General features: G+C 38.6%; 1 protein-coding gene across 1 annotated transcript in view; it reads right to left on the bottom strand.

The window, feature by feature from the left end:
- The window catches only part of EYS (eyes shut homolog), a gene marked incomplete at its 5' end in the record, with an annotated part of 1,363,978 nt that overhangs the window by 770,248 nt on the left and 574,461 nt on the right, over positions 1 to 19,269 (bottom strand).

Below are 19,269 nucleotides of genomic sequence, written 5' to 3'. Positions count from 1 at the left end.
CCTTCCTTCCACCAATTCACAACAACTCACAAGAATCCTTCCAATGTCCATTTCCAAAAGCAAACATGAGAGTTTTTTTCATGGTAAAGTGCATATTTCATGTAATTTTCATATACTTATCATTAATGTGTATATAACTCTACTACCACTCTTACCAGTTTCTTACATATTTTTTAATGTGTCCTTGACAATGTTGTTGAATGTTGTGACTTTTACCACAAATTTCTCATAAGGCTACATTTTTATTGTGCAATTTTGCATAGTATAGTCCTCTTTAGGAATTTGCCACAGAGCAGAACTGACTCTATGAACCTGACTGGGTAACACAAACTTCTCCTATACTCTGTTTCCTCTGTAAAAATGAAAAACGAGTGGTATGAATCTCAGAGTTGTTGAAAAATTCAAGAAAATAATGCGCATTGAGCATTCAGAACACACCATGGGATATCATAGTACTTAATACATGTTACATATTCTGGTAGTCAAAATCATACCCCTCCCCCAAAGGTGTCCTCACACTACTCCCTGGAAGCTGAGGATATTTACTGGTATGTGGGAAAATGAACTATGCAGATGTAATAAAGATCTTGGACCTTAAAAATAGGAACATTTTCTGGATTATCCAGGTGGAGCCGATGTAACCACATGAGCCCCTTAAAAGCAGAGAACTTGCCCTGGCTGAATAGCTCACTTGGTTAGAGCATCATGCCAATGCACTAAGGTTGTGGGTTCCATCCCCAGGAGGGGCATATATGAGAATCCACCAATAAATGCATTAATAAGTGGAACAAAAAATCAATTTCTCTCTTCCTCTCTCAAAATCAATTTTAAAAAAAGTAAAGAAACTAGTCTAGACTCAGAGAGATGAAGGAGAAGGACTTGACACAGCACTGGTGATTTGAAGATGCGGGAGGGGAATGTGAAGTGGGAATGCAGGAGGCTTAAGGAGACGCTCAGGACTGATAGCAAGAAAGAAGCCTCAGCTGTGTAGTGCTAGCACTTGAATTCTGCCAGGATCCTGAGTGAGATTAAAAGCTGGTTTTGCCAAGCCAGCTGACACCACTTCACAATAACTCACAAGCTGAACCCTTCCAATGGCCACTTCCAAAAGCAAACACGAGGGTTTTTCCCCAAGGTGAATTGCAGATTTCATGTAATTTTTATATATTTATCAACGAATATGTACATAACTCTACTACCACTCTCACCAGTTGTTTGTGTTTCTTTTTCTTCGTATTTTTAATGTGGCCTTGTGAAACCTGGAGCAGAGAAACTGCAACAAGCTCACCCATTCTTCTGACCTACAGAGCTGTGGGATAATAAGTTTGTGATGTTTTAAAGTGCTAAGTTTATGGTAATTTAGTACGGCAACAATGGAAAACGAGTGCGGATTTTGTTATTGCTATATGGGTTAAATATCTACACATTGGATTAAGAGAAGAGCAAATTGTTAGGGAGTAAGAAAGAATTTCATTTGAAACTAAACTATGTTGACTAAACAGGACTCTCTCTGGGGTCACTCTTTTAAAATGTTGGCTATGGATAAGGTATATGAACTGGATTTATTTTAAAAATATCAAGCATGTTAACATAACATTTCATCAAGAAAAGTACCGTTTCTGGACATGAAACATTTCCTTTATATAATAGGTTCCTTAAACCTGCATTCAAACCTGAATGTAGTCATATTTTAAGTTTGTGAATCGAGCAGTTCAATCATCAGTTACCGCCTTGAGGAGCAGCAGGGAAGGGACAAAGGGAAGGCTCCGGAGAAATGAGCCTTGGGTGGAAGGAAAAGGCATGCAGGCCCACTTCACTGGCCCCCAAATTGCTTTAAGCCAGTATCTCTTTATGCTTCACTTAAAAGTTTAACCATGTGTTGTAAGTCAATCCTGCATCTTATCTTGCAGTCAGAAGGATCATAAAAAGTTTTAAGCCTACGTAACAGTGTCCTACGGCTCCTACACAGATAGTGTCTGAAAACGACAGAAAAGTAGCTTACAGTGTGGCTGAGGTCTGACGTCCAGTCTGGGTCTCCCTGGGGAAACGCCGATGTGTCTGCAGAGCATAGGGTTCCTTCTGGAGGCTCCGGGGAGGATCTGTTTCTTAACCTTTTTCAGCTTTCAGAGGCCAGCAGCATCCCTGGACTCACAGCCCCTTCATCTATCACTACAGTCGGCAGAGTCGCATTTTCATCTCTCTCTCTCTCTCTGATGCCTGCCTCTATCTTCACATCTTTTCTCACTCTCCAGGGGTCCTCAAACTTTTTAAACAGGGGGCCAGTTCACTGTCCCTCAGACCTTTGGAGGGCCGGACTGTAGTTTAAAAAAAAAAAACTATGAACAAATTCCTATGCACACTGCACATATCTTATTTTGAAGTAGAAAAACAAAACGGCAAAAACGCCCGCGGGCCGTAGTTTGAGGACGCCTGCAACCCTCACGCTTCCCTCTTATAAGAACGCTTGTGATTATATTGGACCCACCTGGATAATCCAGGAGACTCTTCCCCATCTCAAGCTCCTTAACTTAATTACATTAGGCACGTCCCCTTTGCCCTATAAGGCAGCACATTCACAGGCTCAGAGTTAGGATGGGGACATCTCTGGAAAGCCATTATTCTGCTTACCATAGCCTGGAACAAATACATCTCTAAGAAAATGCATGGATTTCTAACATAATCGCAACTGCAATGATATTTTGCAAATTATTGAACAGTTGCACCTCAGTTTCTCCTCCTAAATCATGTCTCCTTGCAGCCTCCCACTTCCTGGAGTCTTTTACGATTCGTGAGCAGATAGGAATTTTCAGTAAGACAAATAGGTTGACAAAGAAGAATAGGTTTTAGAAGAAGACCATATTAGTGAGAGGAGAAACCAAAAACAATGTATTTCTGGACTACTTCAATATAGTGCTAGTTGTATCACCAACACTACACACACAGACACACACACATCTATGTATTTTTAACATTATCCTCTATCTATTTACATAAATAATCGTAAAAAATATTTTGGTGCCTCCCTTAGAGTCCTATTTAAGTGTCTAAATATAAAAATATTTGCTTATTTTTTTTTATGACAGCCTAAGTAATATAGAGCAAGTTTATTTCATATTGTTAAACACATAGTAGAGGTCTATAATCAGTTAGCATTATGTTAATGGGAAAAAAGCTAATAAATGCTTCTTATATTCTCCAAGCTAATTATTCCAATTTATACTTTCATTGTACAACTACTTAAAAGAGCCTAAAGGTGCCAGGTACTATTCTCAGTATTGTTGATTCTGTAGGACCCCAGACAATAATGACAGGAACAAGAAAAATCAGACACAGACACTTGTCCTTAAGGAGCTTATATTCCAGTAGGCAGCTGAAAAAGACATAAATAGACAAACAAAAATAAATAAGTAATATGCATCAAATAACTGGAATTACCAAAGGAGAGTAAGGGAAGGCAGTGAAGAGGGACAAGGGGCAGGTGGGTTCCAGAGGAAACTGTCAATTTAAATATGGTTGTCATGTCCTTGCTGAGAAGATAACATCTGAGCTGAGAGTCCTAGGAAGAGGAAAGTGCAAAGTCTTGTTTTAATTTTATTTTTCAATTACAGTTTATATTCAATATTATCTTGTATTAGTTTTAGGTGCACAGCACAGTAGTTAGACAATCATATCATTTACCAAGTGATAAACCCCAATATTTCCAGTACCCACCTGGCAATGTACATAGTTATTATGTCAGGGAGTGAGAACGTTCTTTCCATCTTTTAGCCAATATTATTGACTGCTTTAAATGTGTCAGTCAGTATTATAGACATGAGGAATATATCAGTGAACAAAACCAATCCCCTTTCTTCAGGAAGCTTACATTACAAGAGAAAACAGGATTTTCAAATTACTGGTAATTCATTCTTCTCTACCCATAATTTTTGGAAATGAGGGAAAATTATACACCATGCTCTTAAAAATTTCCCTATTTCTGAAACAAGAATAGCTCGTTAACCTCAAAAAGGTACTTTGGAGATTATTTAGCTAAAATATACAGTACTAAGACTTATTTTTATGAGTATGTTTAGCTGGTACAATGATCAGTTGGAAATCCTGATTTTAGTTTACTTCTTGTTAGTTTGAGTTTTGGTTACATTGTATCTAGGCCTTACATTTCTAGGGCTCCTCAGTTGGAACCAGATGCCATTCAGAACGAAACAGATTTTATGAAGATGATTTCCTAGAGTCTAACACCCAATAAATGCAGTCAGTTTATTCAAATGTTAACAGTTTCCAGAGCAACGTGTGCTACACAAATATAATAAATCACAGATTTAGGGAAAGCTAAAGTGTTGTCAACTGGGTTGTAAATGTTTCAACATAATAAACAGTAGAATGGAATAGAAATGGCTCCACAGTTGAAGATTTCAGCTTTGATGAAAAGAAAAAAAGATATGCTTTAGGTGGGAAAGGGAACAGCACTGAGTTCAATGTTAACAATGGAGATGGCCTAAAAGAAATAGCATGCATTAGGATTGTCAGTGTGACAGATGGTTGGACTGTACATAATAATGCCAAAAGATATTTTGACGAGAAAGGGTTGCATCTGACAGTTCACAAATCAAAATCCTAGGCAGCACAGATGAGAAAATATAATTGAATGTGTGCTAAGCTGATGCATAGTTAATTTTTCACAGCCCGAGGTGACAGAGTATGGGCGATGGACAGGAGTGTTAGCAGGTTTGATAAAAGAGAAAGGCAGAGAAGAGATAAAGCAAATAAAAAGAGAAAAAAAGACATTTTATCACATGTAAACTATTATTTTCAGCAACTTGTATGAAAAACCAAACTGGAACCTAATTTTGCGTGCAAAGTTATCATTTTGAACATACTAAGTTTAGATTTAAATGGCATTATACATACCTAAAATATAGTATCTCTCTTTTTTAAAAATATCTTTTGATTGATTTCAGCGAGGAAAGGAGAGGAAGAGATAGAAACATCAATGATGAGAGAGAATCATTGATCTACTCCCTCCTGTACACCCCTATTGGGATCAAGCCCGCAACCCGGGCAAATGCCCTGACATGGAATCAAACCGTGACCTCCTGGTTCATAGGTTGATGCTCAACGACTGAGCCACACCAGCTGAGCAAAAATACAGTACTTCTTTTTTTCTTTTTCTTTTTTTAACTCAACATTTTTTACTCACATGTCTCTATACTTGGAAAGAACATATATAGTCCACAAGAAACCCTTTGTAATCACCTTGCTTTTCCCATACTTTTTTTTTCTTTTTCTTTTTCTTTTAAAATGTTCCTCTTTTTTTTCTTTATTGATTAAGGTATTACATATGTGTCCTTACCCCCGCCCCCTCCTTCCCCCATCCCCCATGAGCAAAAATATAGTATTTCTTATTGAAAAACTGAATTTTCTCATATTCGAGAGGGGAATGCATTTCATTAACACCATTTACCAAAATAATCCTAGGAAATAAGGTCTCTTCAACAGTTTTATCTGTTCTTTATGATACATGTATTCCAATTAGCCTTTTTATGGCCATTTATATAAATTGTAATTACCATTATTTTAAGATATAATTCTATTTTAAGCAAATTTAAAACATACATTTTTTAATAAAATTAATATATGGAATAAAGTAGTCCCCATTTTCCATTTAGTAAGTGATAACATCATTCATCTAGTGTTATACAGGGCTTCGCAGGGGCACAATTTCAATTTTAGGTTGAAAATACACATGTCCTTCAAATTCAAAATACTTTTAGGTCAGTATATATGTAGCAGCTACTCTTTATGCTAAAACTTGAAAAGGGTCAAATGTAATGGCTCCTTAGTTAGATTTTAGAGGCATCATCTCTTTCCTCCTGAGAAATCAAGCAGCTGGTTCAAGAACATGCAGTCAGGCCTTGGCAGAGAGAGGATGGCACTCTCCATCCTGAGTCCATGCTCTTAACGCCCATGATGCTCTGACTCATAGCCATACCTGTGAACCACCCCCCCCCCCCATTCATTCCCCTTGTCAGTCACACATACATTTACAATAGAAACGTGAAACAAATGTCAAAACCCTTTCGGAAGAAACCCAACAGTGGAAACAGACAAGTGCGATCATCTTTTAAAAATCAGGCGTGTCTGTCCATCGCCTCTGGAAAGTACAGAGTGCCCAGAGATATTTTCTGGTCATAGCCAAAACTAAAAATAGCACCGCTAGATGCTTTAATAATCTTTATTGCATCACATTGGTGAATATTATACTACATCACTGCCATCCATGGCGATTCATAAATCACAGAGCAATAAAGCCTCCTAATAAATCTTATGCTCACTCTCTTCACATTATTGACCCCTTTTATTTGCTGATGCAAGAACTCTTCCATATGTTGATGCAGCATCTGTGATCTATGTATCATAATACTTTATGTCTAATATCATTTTCCATAAATCAATATCCCTCCTCCTTGGAGATGGCCCTGCAGAATGAGTTTGTTCGAGCCTTGCTGAAAGTTCCGTCGTGTGGCACAGCCTGCAGTTCCTGTCAGTGGCTCACCTGCTGTCACAGACCGGTGACAGTACATTGCTAAGAAAGATGAATTTGGATTGCTTCAACTTTCTATTGTGAGGGAAGATTTTTAATTTTGAGCAGAAAGTCGATGGTCCAAATGGAAATATGTCTGCTTTCATCTTTTACAGACTCAGCCTAATATGTTTTTGATGTGCTACTACTATTTTAAACCACCAAACTTCATGTGCTTGCTCACTGATGATAAAACATACAATGCATACGTGTAATTAGGTATATCATCTGCAAAGCATTTAAAATATAAGTCCATTTTTACAAAGGTTTAATTTGACATCATTTACAAATTTATTAAAAATTTAAATGGAAACAAGTAACATACTAGTAACACAAGTATACCGCTTTAAATGAAGTGCATTTTAAGAGATAGCGCCACATTTTGCTAGAGAAATTACTGAGGAAGCAACCATAGCACACCCAAGTAAGCTAACTAAATTAAAATTCTTAACACCAGGCTCTTAACCGAACCAAAACAAATGAAACGAAAGGAAATAAATACAAAATAAGCAAAAAATATATTTGTTGGGTATAATAAAGAAGAAAGTAGTAGAAGATAATAGCACCAAATGCCTCTTCTTTCTAATCCCCCATTTCTGGTGCCAAAGAGGAAAATCTCTAAGGTGGATATGGCTTCTAGTAATAACTGAGATAATATTAGGCCCCTTTTGGACCTGATTTTTCTGACAGAAAGCCTTCATCTACAGTTGCTTATATCCAAGTGGAATGTCATTGTGGTAGAAATGGGTAAAGGCGATGCCTAACAAAACAGCTAATGCAGTACATTCGCCCACTCACTGGGGAGAGGCCATCAGGGAGTGTCATTTTTGCTGCAGCCCAATCTACTCCCACCCATCAGAATAGCGTCTAACCATCCAAAGCATTGTATCTTATAGGCTTATTTACTTCTCAGACTTACTCAGAGAACCAACAATTTAGATCATTATCAGTTCAGTTGATTTATCTTTGTAGATAAAGTCCATCTGAAATAGGAATCAAAACATTCTTATACCCTTGTTCTGATTATCAGTTCGATATTAAATTTGACTCATCCATTCAGACAAATATATTTCTAAAAGAAACTGTAAGTCTTTATTATGTTAGTTTCTCTTTTTCCCAATTTGAAAAAAATAATAGCAGTGATACCATATGAGGAACTTCTCACATAAGTAATCAGGATGATAAAGCATATGCATTTTATTATTGGTGTAAATCCAATTTCTCTTTTTGGTATTATATTATTCTTATTAAATTTACATTGCCTCATTTTTAAAAATAAATCTAAGAATTTTACATGACCTCTCTACTCTTATCCAGAAGTTCTTACTTGAATTTTCAGTCTCTTTTAACCCTAGCTGTTCCTTCCCTTTTATATAGTAGGAAAATGATCAACGTTGTCGCTTTCTATAATTTCGACATAGGAATGCGAGAAGAGTAGTTTCCTCTTCTCAACTTTATCCACCATCACTTATAGCCCCTTCTACATACTACAAGCCTCATTATGTCTCATTTCAATACAATCTGAATTTTGCCTTCAGTCCATTAAAGCTCATTAAAGTTGCTTTTCATTTTCAATACATTTCTAATTGCAAGCTTAATAACATTTTCTCTCCTTTTAAGCCTCTTTTCTAAATTTAAAGCCCATAACTATCTATTTGCTTCTTAAGGTTTTTCTCCCTTTAACTTTTAGTACAAATACTCTCTTAGTTCTTTCAACTTCTCCTGACCACTACTTTTTCCTTTTGCAGGTTTACTGTAGTAGTACGCGGTCTGTATTTGCCAAGATTTTATTTTTTACATTTTTTTTTTTACTCCTTTATATGCTTCCACTGGAAATACCATTTATTCTCAAATTATTCTCTCTCAGTTCTATTCAGGTAACTCCCAAGGCTGTATCTCTCCCTAGGATTCTACTCCCAAAACTGAAGATGTTAGTTTTCAGCTACCAGCTGGATACTGCAGCTTGGTGTCTTAGCAGTGCCATAGATTTCACTGGCCAATTTGAAGGAATTTTCAAGTACAAATATTCCATAAAAATCCCAATCACATTTTAAGAACGCTGGCTTCTTTTATGCTATCTCTGTCCGGCCGGAGTAGTCCTATTATTTTTCCCCTGTGTCCTCTTCCAGTCCCATCACTGTTAATCTCTTTCCCAGGGTTTTATTTCAGATTCCCCACCCCCAATAAATTTATCTTTTTTTATACATTAGTTATCACCTATTGTCTACCAGTGGTTCTCAACCTTTCTAATGCCGCCACCCTTTAATACAGTTCTTCATGTTGTGACCCCCAACCATAAAATTATTTTCATTGCTACTTCATAACTGTAATTGTGCTACTGTTATGAATCGTAATGTAAATATCTGTGTTTTCCGATGGTCTCAGGCGACCCTGCTAGCGGTTCTCAACCTGTGGGTTGCGACCCACCCTGCTAGTGGTTCTCAACTGTTGTGGGGTCGAACCCTGGAGTCAGAATAAGACCACCCGAGGCTGCTGATTGATTTTAAAAAAAAAGCAGGCAAGGATTTATTGAACTGGCCAGGACTACCATGAGATCACCACACACAGTTGGAATCCACCCTCATGACCACCCTGTCCCAGGTGTAGTCAGTCCTTTTAAAGGTCCAAACCACAAAAATTTTCCTTTATTCTAAATTCTAAATTCTAAAAGCTGGGAACAGCCTGCAGGGGGTTTCCCAGCCCCTGCTGGACATTATTGGAATGTGGTCCTATCTTGCGAAAGCAGGTTTTTATAGAAGCAGAACCAAGCAGACTCAGTAATCTCTAAAGGTTATCTACAGTTTCTACTCCTGGAGCTACTGAGTCAGTGGGAATCAATCTCCTGTAGTCCTGGTCCACAGGCACAGGAAAATTACCTCTGTGAGTCTCCAGGTCTCAGTCTGGAAGCTGAGGTAACCACCCTATTGTCCAAGCAAGCATGTGTGTGCAGAAGCCAGAATAGCAGGGTTAAAATTCAAACAGCAGTTTTTACCTAAGTATGGTTGCTACCATACTTCATCAACCTGTGGGTCGTGACCCACAGGTTGAGAACCGCTGCTGTAGAGCCTAAGACCATCGGAAAACACATATATTTACATTATGATTCATAACAGTAGCAAAATTACAGTTATGAAGTAGCAACAAAAATAATTTTATGGTTAGGGGTCACCACAACATGAGGAACTGTATTAAAGGGTCACAGCATTAGAAAGGTTGAGAACCACTGCACCTTTATCTCAAAACTAGAAATAATTTCAAATACTTAAAATGTTCTCAGTATCTCTAATAAATATAGTTGGATCTACCAACATATTAAAAATTAAAATCACATCTGCTCTGATCTAATCCTCTGAGTGTTACTTTACTACTAAACAGCCTCACCATCGACCAAGATCTCCAGCCCAGAAGTTGAAGGCACCACTAAACCCAGGTCACCCTCCACATCCCTTTTGTATCTACATCTTACTGATTTTACCTTCAGATGCTTTAACCAATTCTTCCTCCCCACTTTTTTGTTTTTATACTCTAATATTTCCAGAGAGCTATCTTCATAAAACATGATGTTAATCATTACCTTGCTGATACACATTAGGTGGCTCTTCAATGTCTGCAACATTTTATTCAAACCCTTTATCATGATGCAACACAAATCAATGCGTTTCAACAGTTTGCATTGGTGATCAGCACTTTATGCTGCAGGTTCGAAAAGCCTCCTACCTTTTCCACTTATATGATAGCTTGACAATTTCCAAGACAGTTTCTCATTCGGTTCCTTCTTTATAAGCTTCCTTTCATTGTTTTCTTTGCCAAACAAAATCCAACTGATCCTGTAGGGCCCAATTCAAATCAAACCCCTTTTTGTGGGAGGCTTGCCCTAAAGCACTTCATTCCCGTGTTGCCAGGCAAAGTTTATGGTTTCCTCTTTTAGACATTCAAATGATGTGTGAGGACTGTCTATTAACAATTTACCTGCCAGCTTGTAAGTAAGCTTCTGGAGGGCAGAGAACATCTATTCATCCTTGAATTCCTAATGCTTCATACTGCCTAGCACTCGAGTTCATAAATATTTATTGAATCAGGTAAAATTCTCTAATTGTTCTACATATGCAAACATGGTCTGTGTACCTTATTTAAGTAAACGTAGCTTATGACTTAGTAACTAATTATAGTATAGATAAATATTATATAACTATTTTTTAAGGTCAGTCATGTTCTATTTCTACCAAAAGGCCCAAGTAGAAAAAAAAAAACAACAACAATAAAACTAGAGATCTAGGCTGGAAATGTCCTTGAAAATGACACTTTTTTCCTATGGTAAATGTAAGAATACAGCCCTAACTAATTCAAGCACAGCAAAATCCTTTTATAGAGTTTAATCCTGTAACTCTATTCAATGAAGTTAATGGTTGTTTCACATGAGTTATGGTGATGTATTGAGATTTGAAGGAGGGTGTGGAAGATAACACAGCAGAAAGTAGATACAATATTTAAAATATAATTCTTCCAGAATGAAAACAAAATCTATAAGAGAGGGATCCATAGAAGCATAATGTTCCAATTCTGACTTTCAAAACAGATTTACAAATGAAACATTTCATAAACAATGAATAACATGCACTTAAAGAACCTCACACAGAGGAAAATTGCAACTGAGCATGCATAATTTGCACTGCAGTAGTCTTATTTTCCAGCAAAAGCAATGAATTCTGTCACCAAAGGGTAAGCAAAGACAAAGGGATGTGATGCAAACTGATGTTACTGAAATTCTCTCTAGAGGAATAAGAAGATAAGAATATAATTGTGATGAGTTTTGTATATTTAACTTTTAACTGGCAATAAATGTAAACAAATAATTTGGAGCTTGCTTTCATCAAAGTGCTGCTATGCAGTTTAGAAGATTAGGTCACTCATAAACCTGAATAATTAAAAATATTAAATACTGTATCATTCTGGGAAAAACTCATATTTCTGCATAATATAATTTTGCATATTTTTATATATTCCATTTCCTCCAGCTTTTTCACTTCCCCTAAAGCATGAAATTCTGGGACTTAAATTGATTATATTTTTATCAATTTTTATTGTTTTTGTTATTTGCATATGCACATATCATAGGACAGGCTGCAGATTATAAGTTTTCTCATGAATCTCAACTCTCCTGCCTCAGTCTATCATCAAGCAGCAGCCTTATTATCTCCGGGTTGTCAGGGAACACAAGTTATTGGTGCTATTGCTCTCTCTCTAACTGTGTTGAAATAGTCAACTACATAATTATTTGCTTAAAATGAAGTGAAAAAATCCTCAGAGGTCTTGTGAGTGAATGTGAAAATATTAGCCTAATAACATAGTGAAAAGTAAAGGTGAGGTTGAATATCATAATAAACTGACTAGATCTAACAGACATATAAGAATGAACAACATAAACTGATAAACAAAAATAGATCCAGAGACAGAGAAGCATCTACCAGACCATCAAACCTCAGAGGGAAGGCAAGGGAGGGTGGGGGGAAGAGGGAGAGATCAACCAATGGACTTGTATACATGCATATAAGCTTAACCAATGGACACAGACACTAGAGGGGTGAGGGCATGAGAGGGGGTGGGTTGGGGGTGTAATGAGGGGATAAGGATACATATGTAATACCTTAATCAATAAAGAAGAAAAAAAATAATTGCTAATAAAAAAAAGAATAGTCTACCCAACAACAGAATACCTATCTTTTCAAATGCACATGAGACGTTTTCCAAGATACATAATATGTCAGGCTACAAATTAAGTGTCAAAGATTTATAAAGATAGATAATACTCAAAAGTCTTCTCTGACCACAATGGGATAAAGTTAGAAATAAAAAAATTAAAAAAAACTGGAAAATTCACAAATATGCAGAAAAAACACACACCCCACTCTTAAGCAACCAATAGTTCAAAGGAAAAAATCACAAGAAAATTAAGAAATGTTAGAGACAAATGAAAAGAAAAATGCAACATACCAAAACATATGGGACACAGCAAAAGCAGTGTTAAGGGGGACATTAATCTATAAATACTTACATTAAACCCCCCCCCAAAAAACAAGAAAGGTCTCCAATCAACAACTGAAAAGGGTTAACTAGCTAACTTAAGACAGAAAGGGAAGAGGTCCAGAGAGGATAGAGGTGTCTTGGCCTGAGCAACTAAAAAAGCCATACACCAAGGACAGAGATATCTCAGACCAAAGCAGCTGGGGTAATAAAAGAAAGAAAAGACACAGAATATTAAGGGAAAAGGAAACGTATTTTCACAGAGGACAGAGGAATGTTGCAAAATAAGGGAAAGAAAGAGGGGGGCACCACGTGGGCTTTCAGCAGAGTGACCAATGAGGAAAGCATGGGGGTTCTAACTTGGTGAAGGCTCCAATTAGAAAGGGTCATGAAGAGACAAAGAGCTACAGCCTATGCAATGCCTCAAGACAAAAGAAAGCAGTGGCCACCCAGGAGGGACAGAGTCTTAGGAATTTAGGATTATAGTTTTAGAGATACTATCTGCTTGCAATAAAGTTTCTGTACTTCTCACCTATCACCTTTTGTCTGTGCCTTCATTCTTTGAATCCATCTGGACAAGAACCCGGGAAAGGAATCACCCTTGCATCCTGCTCAATAGAACAACTCGAATCACAACCTAACTTTACAACTTAAGGAACTGGGAAGCCCTGGCTGGTGTGCTCAGTTGGTTGGGCATCATCCTGAGCACTGAAAGGCTGCTGTCTCAATTCCCAGTAGCGGGTGTACAGGAGGCAGCCAATGGATGTTTTGCAATGACATCAATGTTTCTCTCTCTTCTTTCTCCCTTCATCTCACTTTAACAATCAGTAAAATGTATATGTTAAAAAAGAATAAATTTTACCAAGAGGAAAATATTGTGATGTTTAATAATCTGAATAAAGTCAAAGAGTTTGAAAGTCTCCCTTGCCATTATTTTCTTTGCTATTGACACAAATCCGTATTGCTACTCATAAAATTCCAGAGTTGACTTCTAAGTAGAGAGGATACAAAAGTCACCAATATCCCTTGTAAATACTTGGGGTAAGGAGAAACTTTGGTGGGTAGACTCATGGAAAGAAAAACAGTGAAAAATATATATATATACACACACACTGGTCATATGAAGATATTCTATTTTCAATAAAGTAATATAATTCATGAAAACATTTTTGAGAACTGAATACTCTGTGACCTTCACTCCCAAGAACATACTTTTTATCTGTGAAAGTTATCTGTAGAAAAAAAAGGTTCTGACACTTTTATTTTTCCTTTAAATGTTTGTTTGATGTATTTCTTAGCAATTTTTATTTATAGAGAAAAAGTAGATATTTAATCTATGCAATAAGCATACATTTTAGTTTGTATTTATTTTGCTGCAACTTCTTTTCTGGATACTGCTGTAAAAACAGAGAAATCAGAATAACTTAAATGAATCACCTTACAAATGTTGAAGGCTTGTGTAGTCAACCTGTTGTAAATTGATCTTCTATGTGACCTTTTCTCTAAGTATTTTTATTATCCATCTATAAATTTATGTAAAATTTGAGGGTATTCTGCTCCATTTTATCTAAGTCTTGCTCAAGAAAAAGGTTTATTTTTTAACCTAAAATTAACTGTACTAGAAAGTGTGTGTGTGGGAGAGGGATAGTTGTGTGTCTGTTTGCAGGAGAGTGGAAGTTGGAGATAAGGTACACACAGATAGGAATGGGTATAACTAGTGCCCTTTCAAAAATATAGAGTTAAGTCAAGACTGCTCTATTTTTTTTGTAATTTTAATAAATCTTTGATTATTCACATGGTAACATTCTCATTATGATCTAAGGGAACAAAGGTAATAGAAGTCTATATTGATTAGTCCTCTATCGTTCTCCAATGTATGACTGACATTGCAAAAAAGTATATTTAAATGAATCTAAATATATTAGTGGGGTATGAATTTATAGAACACTAGAGGCCCGGTGCACAAAATTCGTGCAAGCGTAGGCCTTCCTTTCCCCTGGCTGCTGCCACCAGCTTCCCTCTGGCACCCAGGACCCGGACTTCCCTCGCAGTCACAGCTTCGTCCAGAAGGTTGTCCAGAAAGACAACCGGAAGGATGTCTGGTCTAATTAGCATGTGATGCTTTTATTATCTATAAGAGGCCTGATGCATGAAATTTGTGCAAGGGGCCCGTTCCCTGCTGCAGCGGCAGCTGCCTTGGCCCCCACTGCTGTGGCAGCTGCCTCTGCCTTGGCACCCCCCACCATGGCTTCGTCAGGAAGGACGTCCGGTCTAATTAGCATATTACACTTTTATTATTATAGATAATTATATTTTAAGACTAGAATTTCCAGTCTAAAATTACTCAAATTAAGTTTTCTGCCTTGCACTTATATTCAAGATTGAATAACAATACAAATGATCTTAAAATTGTATTGATAAATTTCTTCTAAATACTAATCTAAGCACATGGGAAAATAAACTATATGATTTAAGAAAACAAGAAGTAATAAATATAATGCATAACTTGTACTTTATATTATTAACTGTTTCTATTTTATAGCAATTAAATGATACAATGAGTTGGGCTTCACTTTTTTAAACTGAAAGGAAAACAAATGAACACATTTTAATTATTTCATATTATTTTGAAAACCTTAATAATATTAGGTAAATATAAAATAGAAAGATTTATAATGTTATAATTCATAGATAGAGTCCAAGGAATGATTCACTTTTCTTTTTGACATAAATTTGAACATCATGAAGTTTTAGGTAGCATTCTTAGTAATCTATATAAGAATATCCACATTGATAGACTGAACATCAACAAAAATTCCCATTCCATGTTATGACGGAAATAAAGAAAAATACAGAAGAATCATGATCCATGTTGTAAAATTCTAAAACAGTTTCTACTGTAATTAGATTAATTTCAGGCTCTTTGAGGGTTTTATGTTTCAGTTATGATCAAACTGCTAGCTTGGTCCTGGCAGTTCTATAAAATGAATTAAATTTAGTATTCATAATTAGCTGTGTGCTCAAAAATTAGCTACTGCAGAGATCAAGCCTATTTCATGTTATTAAAAAGTTTTTCTTTTGACACCTTATACTACTGATTAAAAACATTCCCAATAAATGCTTCTGAAAATGTACTAATTTAAACTTTGACAATTTTTGAAATGTATCAAATAGGTTTTGAATTTCTTATTTCTATATTCTTTCCTTTTGTGTTTGAAGAAACTGGCATGAAAATTGACTTTGGTAAAAATAAGATATTTCAATAAATAACATAAATAGAAATTACATTGTTAAAAATAAAATTATATTTTAAGCACATTAGATTAAAAAATGTAGAAATTACTGACTTCCCAGAATAGTTTACATAAATTCCAAATGAAAATCTGTAAAAAGTGGTTGCAGAAGTGACAGAAATGTTAATTTCCTAAAGCCATCTTCATTCTTTTAGTGCACTCTTACTCAGTAACATAAAAACTATTTTGAAGTATTTTTTTTCAGAATCATTAAGAGGTATTGATTACCAAATCTTTTCTAAGCTTGTTCTAGCCTTTGGCCCATTATTGTAATTGGTACTATTTATCGTTTTCTGTAAAGCTTGTCCTGGCAAGCCAAACATTTCCCTTTGTATCTGCTTTTAACATTATATCTCTATTGTGAAAGAATTCCTTTATTAGGTATTTTTGTATTTTCTAATTAGTAATAATTACTAAATTAATTACTAAATATGTATCCTCGGTCTCATCACCATGTCAGACACTGAGTCAAGGATGAGGAAAACAAAAGTGTTCAGACAAGGGGAGCTGACCCCCAGACAAGACAGATTGAAGAAATAATAACACAAGGTAATGCAAAATTAAAATTCATGGTAAGTTCTACAAAGAAAAAGTTTATGATAATCTGAGGGATTTGTCCTTGTCTGAGAAACAGTGGTACACAATCAGCATTGCATATTACTTTACTAGAGGCCCGGTGCATGAAAATTCATGTACTGGAGGGGGGGTCCTTCAGCCCGGCCTGCCCCCTCTCACAGTCCAGGAGCCCTCAGGAGTGGGAGGCGACCTGGCGATCAGAGGAAGGCAACGCCCCCATCACACCTCTGCTGCAGCCACTGCCAGCAGCGCAAGCCTTGGCTGGCCCTGGTTACCTGAGCCTCAGGTGGCCCTGGGCAGCTGGGTAGCTGACATCTGAGGCTTGCCTGTGCCTTGGGCTGTCCCTGGACAGTTGGGGGACTGAGAGCAGGTCCGGCTGCACCATGTGCCTGCCACCCCCCTGGCAGGGCTGAAAGGACTAGGGGACTCTGGTGGGGCTGAGGGGACTGGGTGCCGCCATCTTGTGGCTATGGGTGCTGCCATCTTTGTGATGGTGTGATGGTCAATTTGCATATTTTCCCTCTTTATTAGATAGGATGATGTTTTCTTATCTGATAACTAGAGGCCTGGTACACAAATTTGTGCACCGGTGGGGTCCCTCAGCTTTGCCTGTGCCCTCTAGCAATCCTGGACCCCCTGGGGGATGTCAGAGAGCCGGTTTTGGCTCAATATCTGCAGGCCAGGCCCAGAGACCCCACCGGTGCAAATTCATGCACCGGTGGGGTCCCTGGGCCTGGCTTGTGAGGATCAGGCTAAAACCAGCCATCTGACGTCCCCTGAGGGGTCCTGGAATGCGAGAGGGCACTCGGCAAAGTTACTTGGCAGCTCTTGTGTTGAGCATCTGCCCCCTGGTGGTCAGTGTGCATCATAGCTACTGGGTGGTTGGGCGGTCGCTTAGGCTTTTATATATATATTTTTTCATTTTTAAAAAAATATATTTTTATTGATTTCAGAGAGGAAGTGAGAGGGAGAGAGATAGAAACATCAATGATGAGAGAGAATCATTGATTGGTTGCCTCCTGCATGCCCCCTACTGGGGATTGAGCCCACAACCCAGGCATGTGCCCTTGACCAGAATCAAACTCGGGACCCTTCAGTCCACAGGCCAACGCTCTATCCACTGAACCAAACTAGCCAGGGCTAGATTTTCATTTTTGATGAATATACTTTATTTTCTGAATTGTATGCCAGCTCAAGTTGGAAAGGACCAATGTGATGTATTATATTTTATTTGTCACTTTGAATCTAGAAACATGGAGCATATGAAGATAGTTTGTTAACATGAATGTAGATTACAATCATTGTGGTAGAAAACTTATAATAACCCATCTATATATATAAAAGCCAAGTGACCAGAATGGCAGAATGACCAAAAGGACCAAAACGACTATCCCCCACAACCTCCCCTGGCCTGTCCCCCTGGTCAGCCCTGCCCCCGATTGACCCCAACCACCCTGATAGGGGGCGGGGCTGGCTGGCCAACAGCCCATGGCCCCTCCCCCTAGCCAGCCCTGCCCCTGATAAGTTCCCCCAACCTGATCAGGGTCAGGCCAGCTGGCCAACTGCCCACGAGCCCTCCCCTAAGCCTGCCCAGCTGATCGGCCCCCATTGGGGTGGACTGGCCAGATCCCACCCATGCACAAATTTGTGCACTGGGCCTCTAGTTGTGATCTAACAAGTTTCTGAATATGATCTTTAAAATGTCATAAAATCCTATATAATAAAAGCCTAATATGCAAATTGTCCCCCTCTGGGCGTTCATTCGACTGGAGTTCAACCAGGAGTTTGACCCACTCGTTATGATGTGCACTGACCACCAGGGGGTGTCGTGGAACATGGTGGGTGTCAGTGACATGCTGCGACCTCTCACCAGCTACCTGGGGGTGGGGGTGACGGGGACAGAGGTGCAGTTAGAATGCAGGGTGTCCGCCAAGCTCACTCTCACTCCTCCTGCTATCCTTCCCCAGGAGGCCAGGGCTTGCACGCTGGGAAGCCCCATGCTCAGGTGCCAGGCACCCACGAGGAGCCCACCCCGCACCCATGTGGCCTCTTCTGGTTGAGCTGGGCCACAGCCGCTGGGAACACAGGGGCTGGTTGGGCTCCCTGTGGGTTCACGCAGGAGCCGGTCTGCGTGGCTGGTTGGGAGATGAGTGCGCTGCCCGCCCCAGCTTTCATGTGGCACTGATGGGTGGCCCAGAGGCCCACACTGTGCCCCGGCCTGTGGTGTCCAGCTGCACTTACTACAATCACCGTGTGGGGACTCAGGCACTGTGACTCATGTGGAGGAGAGCACGTAGCTATCTGGGGGCCCAGGTGCTGCCCAGAGCCCAGAGGTCAGCTGAGACCTGGCCCTTCCACGTCAGATGCTCACGCTTCAATTGCCGGCCAGGCCTAGGGACCACACCCATGCACAATTTTGTGCACCTGGCCTCTAGTTTACTAAATAATGATCATAAGCAAAATCTCCTCTCACAGGCCCAGCACTTGGCTTACTCCTCTGCTGTTGTCATCTTGAAATTCTTAATAGTTTGTCTTGGAACCTGTGCTTGTGTGAGGTCTGATAGGATAATGGAACATGCCAGCTTCAATTGTGTAGAACATGCCCAGTTCCCCATGAGTGCAGAATTCTTGTAGACTTGCTTTATTTGCTACTGTATTTTGTGCAGGAGTTCAGCAAGTCTCAAATCCAGTACAGGAGAAGGGTGGTTATGTCTCCCACTGAGTAACTTGCTAGGAGGGAACTGCTGAAAGCTCTGAGAGGCCACAATTCCCATTTGAAACAGCCCTTCCTTTAAATGC

Source organism: Cnephaeus nilssonii, assembly GCF_951640355.1.
Source record: "Cnephaeus nilssonii genome assembly, chromosome: 9".
NCBI lineage: Eukaryota > Metazoa > Chordata > Mammalia > Chiroptera > Vespertilionidae > Cnephaeus > Cnephaeus nilssonii.
The sequence above is the reverse complement of the archived record's forward strand: the minus strand, read 5'-3'. Positions and strand labels throughout refer to the sequence as shown.